This window comes from Orycteropus afer, unplaced genomic scaffold (genome assembly GCF_000298275.1).
Source record: "Orycteropus afer afer isolate SDZICR_OR568_19922 unplaced genomic scaffold, OryAfe1.0 scaffold00281, whole genome shotgun sequence".
NCBI lineage: Eukaryota > Metazoa > Chordata > Mammalia > Tubulidentata > Orycteropodidae > Orycteropus > Orycteropus afer.
The window spans coordinates 3,007,981-3,025,352 of NW_006921868.1; positions in this window are offsets into that span (position 1 = coordinate 3,007,981).

Here is a 17,372-nt window from a genome sequence, read left to right on the forward strand (position 1 = left end):
TCCCCTTTTTCGTTGACCCTCCACAATGAAAGCAGGAGGGAATGAATGGTTCCTTCTGACAACATGACCAAAGTAGGTGAGATGAAGTCTGGCCATTCTTGCTTCCAAGGAGCATTCTGGCTGCACTTCGTCCAGAACAGATTTGTTAGTTCTTTTAGCAGACTATGGTACTCTTAGCATTCTTCTCCAACACCACAGCTCAAAAACATCAACTCTTCTTTGGTCTTCCTTATTCATTGTCCAGCTCTCATATGCATAAGAGGTGATTGAAAATACCATGGACTGGGTTAGGGGCACCTTAGTCTTCAAGGAGATATCTTTTCTCTTCATCACTTGAAAGAGGTCTTTTGTAGCATTTGCCTGATGCAATACATCATCTGATGTCTTGACTGCTGCTTCCATTGGTGTTAATTGCAGAACCGAATAATATGAAATCCTTGACAACTTCAGTCTTTTATTCATCCACAGTGAAGCTGTTTATTGGACCAGTCATGAGAATTTTTGTTTTCTTTATATTGAGATGTAATCCATACTGCAGACTGTAGTCTTTAATCTTCATCAATAAGTGCTTCAAGTCATCCTCACTTTCAGCAAACAATGTTGTGTCATCAGTATATTGTTAATAAGTTTTCCTCCAATCCTGAGACCATGTTCTTCTTCATATAATCCAGCTTCTCGGATTATTTGCTCAGCATACAAGTTGAATAAGTATGGTGAAAGGATGCAACCTTGACTCACTGGCTTCTTGATTTTGAACCATGCAGCATCCCCTTGTTCTGTTCAAACAACAGCCTGCTGATCTATGTACAGGTTCTTGATGAGCATAATCAAGTGTTCTGGAATTCCCATTCTTCTCAATGTTATCCACAATTTGTTATGATCCACACAATCAAATGCTTTTGCATAGTCAATAAAACATAAGTGAACATCTTTCTGGTATTCTTTGTTTTCAGCTAAGATGCACCTGACATCAGCAATGATATCCCTCATTCCATGTTCTCTTCTGACTCCATCTTGCATTTCTGGAAGCTCTCTGTCAATATACTGCTGCAACCATTTTTTAATTATCTTCAGTAAGATTTTACTTGCATGTGATATTAATGATATTGTTGAGTAATCTCCACATTCTGTCGGATCACCTTTCTTTAGAATGGCTACAAATATGTATCTCTTCCAGTCAGTTGGCCAGGTAGCTGTCTTCCAAATTTCGTGGCATAACCAAGTGAGTGCATCCAGCACGGCATCTGTTTGTTGAAACATCTCAGTGGGTATCTGTCAATTCCTGGAGCCTTGTTCTTTACCATTCCTTCAGTGAAGCCTCAACTTTTTCCTTCAATAATATTGGTTTTTGAACATATGCCACCTCCTGAAATGGATGAATGTTGACCAATTCTTTTTGGTACAGTAACTCTGTGTATTACTTCTATCTTCTTTTGATGCTTCCTGCATCATTCGATATTTTGCCCATAACATCTTTCAGTATTGCAACTCGAGGCTTAAATTTCCCCTCAGTTGTTTCAGCTTGAGAAATTCTGACTGTGTTCTTCCCTTTTAGTTTTCAAACTCCAGGTCTTTGCACATTTCATTATAGTAATTGGCTTTGTCTGCTCTAGCTGCTCTTTGAAATCTTTTGTTTAGCTCTTTTGTCTTGTCATTTCTTTCATTTGCTTTAACTACTCTCCACTCAAGGGCAAGTTTCAGAGTGTCTTCTGACATCCATTTTGGTCTTTTCTTCCTTTCTTGTCTTTTTGATGACCTCTTGCTCTATTCATGGATGATTTCTTGATGTCATCCCAAAATCCCTCTAGTTTTCAGTCATTGGTGTTCAATGCATCAAATTTATTCTTTAAATGGTCTCTAAGTACAGGAGGGATATTATCAAGATCATATTTTGGCTCTTGTAGACTTGTTTTAATTATCTTCAACTTCAAGGTGAATTTGCATATGAGCAATGGTCTGTTCCATAATCAGCTCCTGGCCTTGTTTTGGTTGAAGGTATTGAACTTCTCCATCCTTTCTTGCCACAGATGTGAGTCAATCTGATTCTTGTGTATTTCATCTTGTGAAGTCCACATATATAGTCATCGCTTATGTTGTTGAAAAGTGTATTTGCAATGAATAAGTCATTGGTCTTGCAAAACTCTATCAGGCAATCTCCAGCATTATTTCTGTCACCAAGGCCATATTTTCCAACTACCAGTAACTTTTCTTTGTTTCCAACTTTTGCATTCCAGTCACCAGTGAAAATCAACACATTCTGATTCATGTCCAGTCAATTTCAGACTGCAGAAGTTATTTCCTCATTTTTGCCTTTGGTGGTTGGTGCATAGATTTGATTAATAGTAGTATTAACTGGTCTTCCTTGTAGGTATATGGATATTATCCTATCACTGACAGTGTTGTACTTCAGAACAGATCTTGAAACACTCTTTGTGATGTTGAATGCCACACCATTCCTCTTTAATTTGTTATTCCCAGCATAGTAGACCATATGGTTGTCTGATTCAAAACGGCAAAAAAACAGTCCATTTTAGCTCACTAATGCCTAGGATATTGATCTTTATGCATTCCATTTCATTTTTGACCAACTTCCAATTTTCCTAAATTCATACTTTGTACATTCCATGTTCTAATTATTAATGGATGGATGTTTGCATCTGTTTCTACTCATTTTGACTCATGCCATATCAGCCAATGGAGGTCCCAAAAGCTGTACTCTATCCACATTGTTAAGGTCATCTCTACTCTGAGGACTCATCTCTTCCCCAATTAAATTTTGAGTGCCTTCAGACTTGATGAACTCATCTTCTGGCACAATATCAGACAATGTTTCAGGGCTATTCATAAAGTTTTCCAATAATACCTCAGACAGTGTTTCACTTCTTTTCATAAGGTTTTCACTGGCCATTTGTTTGAGACATGGATGGCCTCTTCATCTGAATCTGTGTTAGGCTGGAAGCTCCACTGAAACCTGCCCACCAGGGGTAACCCTGCTGGCATTTGGTAACATGGTGGCATAGCCTCCAGCCTCACAGCAACACTCAAGCTACCACAGAACAACAAACTGACAGACAAGATCGTCTTCCTTAGTAGTTTCTAACCCCTCTACACCTGCCTACCTCAGGTAATGGCCTTAAAATAGAGCTGCCCACAAGTGAAAAGCAGCCCATGAGCCCTGGGTCTCCTACCTTAGGCCCTGATCTTAATATGGAGCCACTCTGAAGTAGAAAAGCCGGCTCCAAGCCTCTGGCCTGCCTATCTCAGGCCCCAGACTTAATATAGAGCTACAAAAACAGCAATAAGGTACAATCTTGCCCCAGCACTAATAGCAAAGTTCAAATAACAAATGCTGGTGAGGATGTGGAGAGATTAGGACTCTCATACACTGCTGGTAGAACTGTCAAATGATATAACCACCGTGGAAAGTAGTATGGCAATTCCTTAAAAAGTTGGAATTAGAAATATCATTTGATCCAGCAATCCAATTACTAAGTATATATCCTAAAGAAGTGAGAGCCAGGACAAGAACAGATATATGCACACCCATGTTCATTGAAGCACTATTTACAATAGCAAAAAATATGGAAACAATCTGCATGTCCATCAAACAGAAGAATGGACATCAAACTATGGTATATACACACAATGGAATACTATGCAACACTAAACAATAATGTAGAATCTGCAAAACACCACATAATGTGGTTGAACTTGGAGGATCTTCTGGTTACCTAGTACCACTCTGACAAGAAATATACCACAAATGAGATGTCCTTAACAAACAGGAATTTATTCTTACAATTTGGAGGCTTTAAGTACAAGTTCAAAGTGCCAGGCTCTAGGGGCTGGACGAAAGCTGCTCAACCTTGGTTGCAGCTCTGCCTCCTGCTCCTGGCTCACTGAAGCTGGAGGCTTTTCTTCACTCAGCTGCTGGCTGCTGAGGCTGACAAATCTAAGGTTGACAAGTAAAAAGACACAGTCCTGATGTTATCAAACCACACAGCAGCCCATTACTGCAAGTCCATTGTAAGTCCCAAGGTCAGCAGAGCATGCTGAACAACAACATGGCTACATGCAGAGTCCAAGTGTGCCATAAGCTAGAGACCATTCTCAAAGCTGCTGCTTATATACAGGAGGCAAACCACATACCCAAAGGCAGCTACTCAGCTGCTCCCAGTAGATTCCACCATGGAGTTGATTACCAGTCTCATCATGGGGAATACTACATCCAGCTGCCCATCCACTCAACCAGGCCTAGCCAAGTTGACACAAAAACATAACCACAACAGAGGACATCATGCTGAGTGAAATAAGTCAATTACAGAGGGACAAATATTGTATTAGTTCATTATTGTACAAAGTCAAGGAAAGGTTTATATATGGAAGGAAACTTCCTTTGTTGGTTACCAGAGGTGGGAAGGAAGGGGAGGAAAGACTGCTAAAGAATTAAAAACATTCCTTGAATCAAACTAGAATGAAAACAACATACGTAAACCTCTGGGACACAGCAACAACAGTGTTCAGAGGGCAATTTATACCAACAAATGCACACATCAAAAAAGAAGAAAGAACTAAAATCAAAATCTTAACCAAAAAACTCCAAAAATTAGAAAAGAGCAGGGAAAAAACCTACAGTTATCAGAAGAAAGGAAATAATAAAAATCAAAGCAGAAATAAGTAAAACAGAAAAACAACAGAAAGACTCAATAAGACTACAAGTTGTTTCTTTGAAGGATTAATAAAATAGACAAACCACTGGCAAATCTAATGAAGGAAAAGATGCAAATAACATGAATAAGAAATGAAGCGGGTGATATCACAACAGAATGAACTGAAATAAAAAGAATAATAACAGAATACTATGAAGGACTGTACTCTAACAAATTGAAAAACCTAGAGGAAATGGCGGGAGCTCTGGTAGTGTAGTGCCTAAGGCACTTGACTGCTAACAAGAAGGCTGGCGGTTCAAACCTACCAGCCACTCCTCGGAAGGAAGATGGGGCAATCTACTTCCATAGTGGTACTGCCTCGGAAACCCAAGGAGGGGTCGCTATGAGTCGGGGCCTACTTGACGGCAAACAACAACAACAACATTATAGTTAAAAGGAAGGAGTTCTATTAATAATTAGTTGAGATATAAATGTCTGGGATTGTACCAGCAAACAGGATCCTATGGTCACCCTACTCTTTTAGCTATATTTTTACAAAGGATGAGTAGATTCTTAGTGCAGGAGCTCTAGTAGCATAGTGGCTAAGACACTTGCCTGCTAACCAGACGGCTGGCGGTCAAACCCACCAGCCACTCCTCGGAAGGAAGGTTGGGCAATCCTACTTCTGTAGTGATACTGCCTTGGAAACCCAAGGAGGGGTCGCTATGAGTCCGAGCCGACTTGACGACACATAACAACAACAACATCCTTCATGAGCATACACATAAAAATTCTCAACAAAATCCTAGCCAATAGAATCCAACAACATATCAGAAAAAAAAAAAAAGAAAGAAAAATACATCATGAACAAGTGGGGTTCATATCACACATGCAAAAATAGTGGACATTAGAAAAACAACATAATCCATTACATAAATAAGCCAAACAAAACCAAACTCACTGCTGTGGAGTCGGATCCGACTCATAACAACCCCTCCTTGGGTTTCCGAGGTGGTATCACTACAGAAGTAGATTGACCAACCTTTGATCCGAGGAGTGGCTGGTGGATTTGAACTGCTAGCCTTCTGGTTAGCAGTCAAATGCCTTAGGCACTATGAAACCAGAGCTCCCATTACATAAATAGGGCATAGAGAAAGAACCACATGGTCAAATCACTTGATGCAGAAAAGGCATTTGACAAACTCCAACACCCATTCCTGATGAAAATGCTGAACAAAGTAAGAATAGAAGGGAAAATCCTCAACATAATTAAGGGTATTGTGGGGTAGTAAATTACTTAGTGTGGCTTTTCTACCCATAAGTCTTTGTAAACTCCAAGGTGGGATTTTCTATGAGCAACTGAGGAGCTCCTGATTGCTGAAGTTGTCCACCTGGAGTATTTCTGTTGAGAGTGGCACAAAACAATGTTCTGGGAGGTGCCCACTCTCTCTCAAGTGCTTAGAGTTCTGATGCTATGATTGGCTAGTTTGACCACCTTGCTGGGCTCAAAAGGAGGCCTCCTAGAGGCAGAACTCTCTCTGACTGCTGGTTAAGAAGATGTGCTGCTGAAAGAGACATGCATTGCTGAGTGAGACACCGAGGGACCAGCACTGCTGGGAGAGAGACTGTGAGAGACTGTTGGCTGAGGGACGTGGGCTGGGAGAGAGACTGAGCATTTTTCCTGGACTTGAATTATAGCCTGTGGTGTTTCCCTAATAAACCCCATAATCTGTGAGCTGTGTGTGGCCACTGCAGTGAATTATAGAACCAGGAGAGAGGTGGTGGGTGCTTTGGGAGGAATGGTTGGTGAAAGGGCTGGAGGGAGGCAGCATGTCTGGCCTTATAGGAATAGGCCTTGGGTTACTGCTGGTAATCCTGTCTTCCTCTTGTAGGGTTAGAGGAGGTCGGAAGATGTGGCCTCCTTGCTGTTTTTGCAGGTATATATCTAAAACCAGTTGGAGCTCTGCTGGCATAGTGCCTAAGGCATTTGACTGCTAACCAGAAGGTTGGCAGTTCAAACCCATCAGCCACTCTGAGGAAGGAAGATAAGGCAATATCCTTCTGTATAGATTTGCCACCTCAGAAACCCAGTGAGGGTCACTAGGAGTCAGAATCAACTCAGTGGCAGTGAGTTTGGTTTTTTGAGTTTATACAAAACCAGCAGCCAACATTATTCTCAATAGAGAGAGACTGAAAACATCCCCCTTGCCAATTGGAACCAAACAAGGAAACCCATTATTACCATGTCTATTCAATATTGTGTTGGAAGTTCTAGCCAATAAGGCAAACAAACAAACAAACAAAAAAAAAAAACCTAAACTCACTGCTATCTAAGTGGATCCAACTCATAGCAACCCCTCCTTGGGTTTCCAAGGTGGTACCACTATGGAAGTAGATTGCCCAGTCCTCCTTCCGAGGAGTGGCTGGTGGGTTTCAACCGCCAGCCTTCTGGTTAGCAGTGAAATGCTTTCGGCACTACATGACCAAAGCTCCTAAGGCAAGAAAAGGAAATAAAAGGAATTCAAATCAGCAAAGGAGAAATGAAACTATCTCTATTTGCAGAGGCCATGCTCCTATACATAGAAAATACCAGATACTCAGCAAGAACTTTGCTGGAACTAATTGAAAGATACAGCAAAGTGGCAGGCGACAATGTCAACATACAAATATTAGTCAGATTCCTTTACAGTAACAAAGTGAACTCTGAAAAGGAAATTAGGAAAGCAATACTATTTACAATAGACACTCAAAAGATGAAATACTTAGGAATAAATCTAACCAGAGATACAAAAGACCTATGAAAGAAAAAATACAAACTACTACTACAAGAAACCAGTAAAGACCTACATAAATGGAAGAATATACCATGCTCATGGATATGATGTGAAAATGTCAATTCTACCCAAAGAGATTTGCAGATATAATGCAACCCCAATCCAGATTCCATCATCATTCTTTTAAGAGATGGAAAAACTAATCACCAAATTTATATGGAAAGAAAAGAGACCCCAGATAAGAAAAGCACTACCAGAGGTAACTATGAGGAGGAGGTGGGAGGGGAGTTGTTGCATTGTGGTAAACTGTGGTCAATGCCATGAGACAAAGTATATGTAAACTGCTATATGGAAAGTGAATTTGCTCTGTAAATCTTCACCCAAATCACAATTAAAAAAAAAAAATGTATTTATAAAAAAGAAAGAAAAGCACTACCAAAGAAGAAGAACAAAGTAGAAGCCCTTACAATTTCCAATCGCAAAACCTATTATGCAGCTACTGTAGTCAAAATAGCCTGGTACTGGCACACACACAAAAGAGATACATAGGCCCATGAAACAGAATTGAGAATGTAGAAGTAAATCCATCCACCTACAGATAGCTGATCCTTGGTAAAGGTCCAAAATCCATTAATTAAGAAAGAGGTAGTATCTTTAACAAATGGTGCTGGGAAAACTGTATATCCATTTACAGAAAAATAAAACAGGATCCATATCTTACACCATACACAAAATTGAACTCAATATGGATCAAAGACCTAAATGTGAAACCGAAAACTATGAAGATCATCAAAGAAGAAATAGGAACTTAGGGGCTCTAATACATAGCATAAATACACTATCAAACATAACTAAAAACACAAACAGCAGAAGATAAACTAAGGTAACTGGGACCTCCTAAAATTTAAACACTTAGATGCATCAAAGATTTCACCAAAAGAGTTAAAAGAGAAACCACAGGCTGGGAAAAAAGACTTGGCAATGACATCTCAGCTGACCAGGGTCTAAGCTCGAAAATTTACAGAAAACTTCAATACCTCAACAACAAAAAGACAAACAATCCAATTAAAAAATGGACAGAAGACATAAACAGACACTTCACCAAAGAAGACATTCAGGTGGCCAACAAACACATGAAGAAATTCTCATAATTATTATCATTAGAGAGATACAAATCAAAACAACAATGAGATATCATCTCACCCCTGCCTTACTAGCAAAGTTCAAAAAAACAGAAAACAACAAATGCTGGTGAGACTATGGAGAGATTGGAACCCTCATAGACTACTGATAGGATTGTAAAAATAGTACAACTACTGTGAAAAACAGTATACTGCTTCCTTAAAAAATTGGAAATAGAACTACCGTATGATCTAGTAATCCCACTAGTAGGCAAATATCCTACAGGAACAAGAGCTATCCATATTTACTGAAGCACTATTCACAAAAAGATGGAAATACCCTAAGTACTCATCAACAGGTGAATGGATAAACAATAAACACAAAGGAATACTACATACAATGTTAAAGAAAAACAATGAATCTGTGAAACAACTCATAACATGAATGATCCTGGAGGATGTTATTATTATTTTTAAAATTAACTAATTAATTTTTGCAGTGCTCCCTCCCCTCTCTTCCCACCCCTGGTAACCAACAAAGAAAATTTCCTTCCATATATCTTGGAGGACATTATGCTGAATGAAATTAGTCAATCACAAAAGGACAAATATTGTAAGAGACCACTATAATAAAAAGTCAAAAAAAGTTTTCCAGACAGAAAGAAGCATTCTTTGATGGTTACCAGGGGTGGAAAGGCAAAAGAGAGTAAGTCACTTACTAGAAGGTTGTTGTTGTTATGTGCCGTCAAGTCACCCCTGACTCATAGAGACCTGGTACATGGTACATAGTACAACAACATAGTTGTACAACATAGTACAACAGAATGAAAGACTGTGTGGTCTTGGGCCAACCTCACGATCCTCACTATACCTGCACTGCAGACACTGTGTCGATCCATGTTGTTGAGATCCTTCCCCTCTTTCGTTGTGCCTCCCCTTTACCAGGCTTGACATCCCTCTCCATAGAATGGTCTCTTCTATGACCAAATCTGGCCATTCCCGCTTCCAAGGAGCATTCTGGCTGCACTTCTTCCAAGATAGACCTGTTCTTTTAGCAGTCCACGGTACTTTCAGCATTCTTCACCAACACCACAACTCAAAAGCTTCAACTCTTCTTTGGTTTTCCTTATTCATTGTGTAGCTCTCACGTGCGCATGAGGTGATTGAAAATACCATGCTTGTTGGGTTAGGCACATCTTAGTCTTCAAGGAGATATCGTTGCTCTTCAGTGCTTGGAAGAGGTCTTTTGCAACAGATTTGCCCAATGCAATATGTCTTTTGATGTCTTGACTGCTACTTCCATTGGTGTTGATTGTAGAATCAAATAATATGACATCTTTGACAACTTCAATCTTTTCTCCATTCATTGTGATGTTGCTTATTGGTCCAGTTGTGAGAATTTTTGTTTTCTTTATATTGAGGCATAATTCATACTGTGGACTGCAATCCCCAATCTTCATCAGTAAGTGCTTCAAGTAATCCTCACTTTCAGCAAACAAAGTTTTGTCATCAGTGTATGGAAGGTTGTTAATGATTTTTCCTCCATTCCTGATGCCACGTTCTTCTTCATATAGTCCAGCTTCTTGGATTATTTTCTCAGCCTACAGAGTAAATAAGTATGGTGAAAGGATCCAACCTTGACACACTCCCTTCCTGATTTTAAACCATGCAGTGTCCCCTTGTTCTGTTCGAACAACAGCCTCCTGGTCTATGTACAGGTTCCTCATGAGTACAACTAGAAGATGGACAGATACTAATTTGGGTGAAGGAGAAGGCAATATATAATAAGGGGGAGGTCAGCACAAAGTGATTAAGGCAAAGGAAGACACTGGGAGGAGCTCAAGAGTTAAACACAGCAGAGGTAAGTTCTACATAAACAGTCCTGCAACAACAGTAATAACAACCTCAGAAGGAAGATGGGGCAATCTACCTCTGTAGTGATACTGCCTCGGAAACCCAAGGAGGGGTCGCTATGAGTCGTGTCCGACTCAATGGCACATAACAACAACTACAACAACATGAGTGGATACATAGATAGACATGCAAGCTAAACAAGTGTGGGAAGGGGAATGGAACCATATAGATATATGTTTGACAGATGATATTTCTACATATGTATTTACATATGCTGCAAACATATCCATGAATACAGTAGAGCATACAGGAGCAAAGTTATGAAAATGTCTTAGCCATAATCAACATTTCAAGGGAATGAGTTGCTGGGCCTGGGGGCTCAGGACCATAGTCTTGGGGGACATCAAGGTCAATTGGTACTACAAAATCCACAAAGAAAATATTCTATATCCTACTTTGGTGAGTAGTGACTGGGGTCTTAAAAGCTTGTGAGCAACCATCTAAGGTGCGTGTGAGGTCTTCCCCAAGATATTTGTGAAATCCTCAGTTTATGTTCATAAATCGCCAGCATATTCAAGTCCATAATTGTGGCTCTTGTACCAGGCCATCTCTCTGAAGGTCTCTGTTACCCTCAGTGGCCCTCTGCTTCACCAAACATGATGTCTTCCTCCAGCAATTGAACAGAACAGTTGCATCTAAACGGTCTGTTGTGTTCAACAGGATCTTCATTGGCTAATTTTTGGAAGTAGATCACCAGATCTTTCTTCCTACTCTTAGTCTGGAAGCTCCATCCAAACCTGTCTACCATGGGCAACCCTGCTGCTATTTGAAATACTGGTACCATAGTTTCTAGCATCATAGCAACATGAAAGCCACCACAGTAAAGCAAACCTACAGACACTCTGGTAGCGTAGTGCCTAAGGGACTTGACTGCTGACCAGAAGGCTGGCAGTTCAAACCCACCAGCCACTCCTCGGAAGGAAGGTTGGGTAATCTACTTCCGTAGTGATACTGCCTGGGAAACCCAAGGAGGGGTCACTGTGAGTCAGATCCGACTCGACAGCACAAAACAACAAACAACAACACATTACCTCCTTGGGTTTCTGAGGTGCTATCTCTATGGAAGTAGATTGCCTAAGCTTCCTTCGGAGGAGTGGCTGGTGGGTTTGAACCACCAGCCTCCTGGTTAGCAGTCAAGTGCCTTAGGCACTGCGCTACCAGAGCTCCTGGCAGATAATGTAGATAGTGGCAAAGAGCTTGGCTTGTAGAACTAAACTGCAGTATTCAAGTCCTCTTTCCCCAACTCTTAACTGTATATCCTTGGCCAAGTTATTTATCTAATCTAGAAACACACTTCTGCTGCCCTGGGAAATAGCTTCATGGCTTTTGTGATGACCTGCTCTGTTTTTTAAAATATCAGAAGGTAAATGATCCGACCTCACCAGGCACTTCTCAGGAGAAAAGTCCTGGCCATCCGCCCCCATAAAGATTATAGCTTGAAAACCCTATGGAGCAGTTCTACTCTGTCCTACAGGGTCTCTATGAGCTGGAATTAACTCCTGGCCAGGGTTTTATTGACACATGGTGGATGAACTCTGGAAATGTGGCTGATGTGAGTTGAGAAGAAAGTTAAAATACATACTGGATTTCAAAGACACTGTATATATATTTAAAAAAAGAAAATAAAATATCTCATTAATAATATTTATATTAGCTACATGCTGCAATGATGATATTTTGGTAAAATAATTATTGAAATCTTATCAAATAATATTTAAGTGTTATTAAAATCAACTTCACCTGTTTCTTCTTACTTTTCTCATGTGGTGGCTAAAAATTTTAAATTACATATGTGACTTGAATTATATTTTTGTTGGACAGCACTGTTTTGGATCTTGTCTCACCTCAGACACACACACACACACACATCTGCCTATACTATATTTTTTTTCAGTACACTTTATCTTTTCAAAAGCAGTTTTAGGTGTTGGAACAAACTATGCCGCAAGTACAAAGAGCTCCCACATACGCCCTGTCCCTCCTGCATACTGGTTTTCCTTTTAATGAGATCCTGCATTCCTGTCACATGGTGAATCAATATTGATACACTATGATTAACTAAAGTTCATAGTTTACATTAGGGTTCACCATCTGTGTTGTAGAGTTCTACAGGTTTTGACAAATGCATAACGTTCATAGTTTGCTTGAATCAGAATCCGAATAAGATCCATATACCCCAATTGATTTATACATATTAAGTCTCTTTTAACCTATAGGCCCTCCTTCCATATCTTTTTTTCCCTTACTACTTATTTGTCAGACATTGGATTGTTTGTCTTGTGTGTATAAATCTGCTATTTTATGTAACAATTTTATCACAAACTTTTTGCATGTCAGTAAACTAAGACTCTCATCATCACTTTCGATGGTTTCACAGTATATACTGAATAAATAAAGGCATCAGGATTTATGTAACCCAGAATTGAACATTGGAAGGCAATTTTCTTCTTGTCTTTCTTTCTCTTTTGTCTTCTCCTCTTTTCTTTCTCTCTCTCTCTTTTTTCTTTTTTACTAGTATATGCAACTCTGTGAAAGTACTGTTACAAGAAAACATGCGTACTTGTTTTATTATTTCCCTAGGATAAATTCCTAAAATAAATTAAAGGTTCATGGAAACCAAACAGGTCACAGGATCCTTGGACCAGCACCCTCACAAACTGGGGATGCCATTAGGTGGAACGGCAAAATGATTTCAATAGCCTTTGACAAATCTCTTCCAGGTTCAGACACTTGAAGCTCTAGAACACAGGAGACTGTGACAGCTGGTTGGACACTTGGGCTCTGGAGACAGCAAGCCAGGTTCCAATCCAGTTCTCTGTCATTTCTAACTGTGTGACTTTGGTCAGTTTTGTAACCTCTCTGAGCCTCAGTCTTCATATCTAAGACATAGGCATACTAACTGTACTTCCCTCATACGGTTACTTGTAGGATTGAATGGAAAGATATGTTCTATTTAATTAAAGGTAAATTATATGTAATTTCTCAATACAGTGCCTGGTCCTTGGTAAATACTCAGTAAATGGAGTTATTAACACTTGCGAGATCTTGAGATCTTGTTTAGATGCTAGTCAATATGCTCACACAACACACATGCACACAGATTTCAGCATTTTTGTCACACTCTTCTCTCTCAACTACTTTTTTCAAATAGAGATCTATTTGCTAAAATAAATTGAAATGGGTTAAGAATATGAGGCACAATTTATACTAGATATAGCTGCAATTACTAACTCTGAATTAAACATATCCCTTCATGAATAATGAAGCAGAAATAGGCCAAAGGAAAAATGAGATAAGATCTTAAATCCATGTATTTTTAATTGCTTCATTATCTAAAATTTGCTATGAATAGCAGTGGATACAGTTTGCTGTTTAAAGCACAAAAAGAAATAAGAATTTTCAGCCAAATCACAAAAGGCCATCAAAAATTAATTTTGTGTGCTGTGATCATTGAAAATGTAAGTGATTTTGAGGCAGAGTGACATTAAAAAATGCCATTTATATGCTAATAATAAATGAGTCATATTTTTTCATTTTGATGCAAAATAAATTTTATTTTCATTTTAATGAACTATAATGAATGATAAGCATTTCCTTTTTATCTTTAGGTAAAAGTTTAGGACAGATAGCTGAAGGTTGGCAGATGATAGGCTGAGGGTCTGAGAGAGAGTGAAATGGGTTGGGTCTTCTCACACAGATGAAGTTGCTAGCTACCTTCAAGGCAGCCTGAAAAATGACAACCCCATGCATATCGGAATGAAGTATCAAGTCTGTACTATCCCCATGATCAATTGTAGATCAGTGTCGTGATATATATGGTCTGTATTGGTTGGTTTTTGGAAATAGATCTCTAGGTCTTTATTCCTAGTATATCTTAGTCTGGAAGCTCCACTGAAAGATGTTCAGCATCATAGCAACATATAAGACTCCCCATACAGATGGGTAGTGGCTGTGTGTGAGTTGTATTGGCCAGGAATCAAATTCAGATCTCCCTTGCAAGGCAAGAATTCTACCATTAAACCACCACTGCCCCCATCTCACACCAATACTGACTTCCTACGCTGGGTGTAAGCTTTTAGAGTTGAATTGATTCTCTTTGGGTTTCTCTGGTAGTGTAGCCACCTAAGGCATTTGACTGCTAACCAGAAGGTTGGTGGTTCAAACCCACCAGCCATTCTGTCGAAGGAAGACTGGGCAATCTACTTCCATAGAGATACTGCCTTAATGGCAGTGAATGAGTGGCTTTCTAGAAATTCACAAAAGTTGGGTGCTGTGGATTGAATCATGTCCCCCAAAAGTATGTGTTATAAATCTTAACCTCTACGCCTGTGGTTTTAATCCTATTTGGGAGTGGATTGTCTTTGCTATGTTAATGAGGCAGGATTAGTGTAGGGTGTGTCTTGAATCAATCTATTTTGAGATACAAAAGAGATTAAACAAGCAAGTGGAAGGAGTGATTGGGTAACACAGATGCCAAGACACATGGAGATGGCCAAGGACCAGGAAACAGGAGCTAAAGAGACAAGGATCTTCCTATAAAGCAGAGAGAGAACACCTTTCCCTAGAGTCTGTGCTCTGAGTTTAGACTGAGAAACACTCAGAGCCCTGCTAGGCTGAGAGGCTATCCGTTTTTACTGAGGTCAGACATTATTCTCTGATGCCTGACTTCTTTGAAGCCAGGAGTAGTTTCCAAATCCATCTCTGTTACCCCCTCATTATTTACTGTCAGATCTTGGTTTGCCTTTGCCTGACTTGGTTCTTGATACTAATTCCCAGGGTCTCTTTCCATGAGAGCTGGTGAGTTATGGAGCAATAACTCTCCCCTTCAGATCTAGTGGACCCAAGGCCACAGGCCAGCTCTCATTAAATGGAAAGGTCTGAATTATTGTCCTATAATTCACCCCCTGGAAGTATCTTAATTCAATTACACAATGTCCCTGAAGGACTATTAAAAGACAAAGAGAAAGGGTCCCATATCTTTTTTGTTACAAACCAAAGTAATTTTCAGAGCTAAAGAGTTCTCCCTTTAAAGTTGTTACCAGGAAGATTCAACAGAAGAGAGAGAGGGGCGCCTTATCACTGGTAATGCTGCACTGTACACACTCAATCTCATTTAACCAATAGAAATGGAGGCAGCATCTCAGTAATACAAATATTTTCTCTTTAATCAAGTCCTTTTGATTTGTATCTTCCCTCCCCTCCCATTTTTTTAAAATTGTTCTACTAGTAAGTTTCAGTTAAAATTAATGCAAAATTCTGTTATAGTATGTCATATGGCAGCATACAGTTGTCCACGGATGGCACAAATGATTAAGTGTGCACTAACCAAAAGGGAGGAGCTCTGGTAGCATAGTGCCTAAGGCATTTGACTGCTAACTAGAAGGCTGGTGGTTCAAACCCACCAGCCACTCCTCGGAAGGAAGGTTCTGCAGTGATACTGCCTTGGAAACCCAAGGAGGGGTCGCTATGGGTTGGGTCCAACTCCATGGCACATAACAACAACAACAGCAACCAAAAGAGAAAGGTTGGTGGTTCAAATGTATCCAGAGGTACTTCAGAAGAAAGGCCTGGAAATCTACTTCCAAAAGGTCATAACCAAGAAAACCCTGCATCAATTGTACTTTGACATACGTAGGTAGCCAGAAGTTGGAATTGACAATAGTAAATGGTTTGGTTTTGGTTTTTGGTATGACAGAACAACATTTTATATGGTAAACACAGATGGCTAAAGCTTGGTGATACGATTAGGCTAGACCTCTTTAAAGTTTTAAAAAGCAAAGACATCACTTTGATGACCAAGGTGCATCCAACTCAAGTCATGATCTTTTCAATTGCCTCATATGCATGGAAAAGCTGGACAATGAAAAAAAGAAGACCAAAGAAGAACTGAAGCTTTAAAATTGTGATGTGAAGAATGCTGTATATACAGTGGACCGCTGGATGAACATACAAATTTGTCTTGGAGGGTATGTAGCTGGAATCATCCTTAGAAGTGAAGGTGGGAGATTTCGTCTTGCTTACTTTGGACATGTCATCAGGAGAGACCAATCACTGGAAAAGAACATCATGTGTGGTAGAGTAGAGGAACAAGGAAAACGAGATGAGATGGATTGACATGGTGACTACAATAGTGAGCTCAAACATACCAAAGACTGTGAAGATGCCCTAGGACCAGGCTGTGTTTCATTCTGTCATATCTCAGGTTGCATGAGTTGGAGCTGACCAGGCTGCAACTAACAACAGTAGCAACAAATATCCAGGATGACTTTTCCAAAACTTCAATGAGTTCTTTTAACTCATCGGAATGAAGAAAGGATTGTTGAAATGTGATTCACATAAAAAACTCAAACTCAAACTCACTGTCATCAAGTTGATTTGACTCATAGCAACTCCTCCTTGGGTTTCAGAGGTGGGATCTCTATGGAAGTAGATTGCCCAACCTTCTTTCCAAGGAGGGGCTGGTGAGTTTGAACCACCAGACTTCTGGTTGGCACTCAAATGCCTTAGGTACTATACCACCAGAGCTCCTGTGTGATTTGTATAATCACTTATAAATGTGGTATGCAAGAAAGTAGATGCTGTTGCTTAGAATATCCATGGAAATACTCAGGATTGGAATAGGAAATTGTGCTCAGTTGAGAAGAATGAAAAGACTAAGCTGAGAAGTCATAGTACTGAAGAACTCATAAGGCACAAACCTACCAAGGGAGTGTGCAGTTGAGAGACACAAAAAGGAAGGTGTCAAATTTCAGCTCTGGTGGTGTAATGCCTAAGGCATTTGACTACTAACCAGAAGGTTGGTGGTTCAAACCTACCAGCCACTCCTCAGAAGGAAGCGTGGGCAATCTACTTCCATAAAGATTTACTGCCTGAGAAACCCAAAGGGAGTTGCTATGAGTCAGAATCAACTTGAT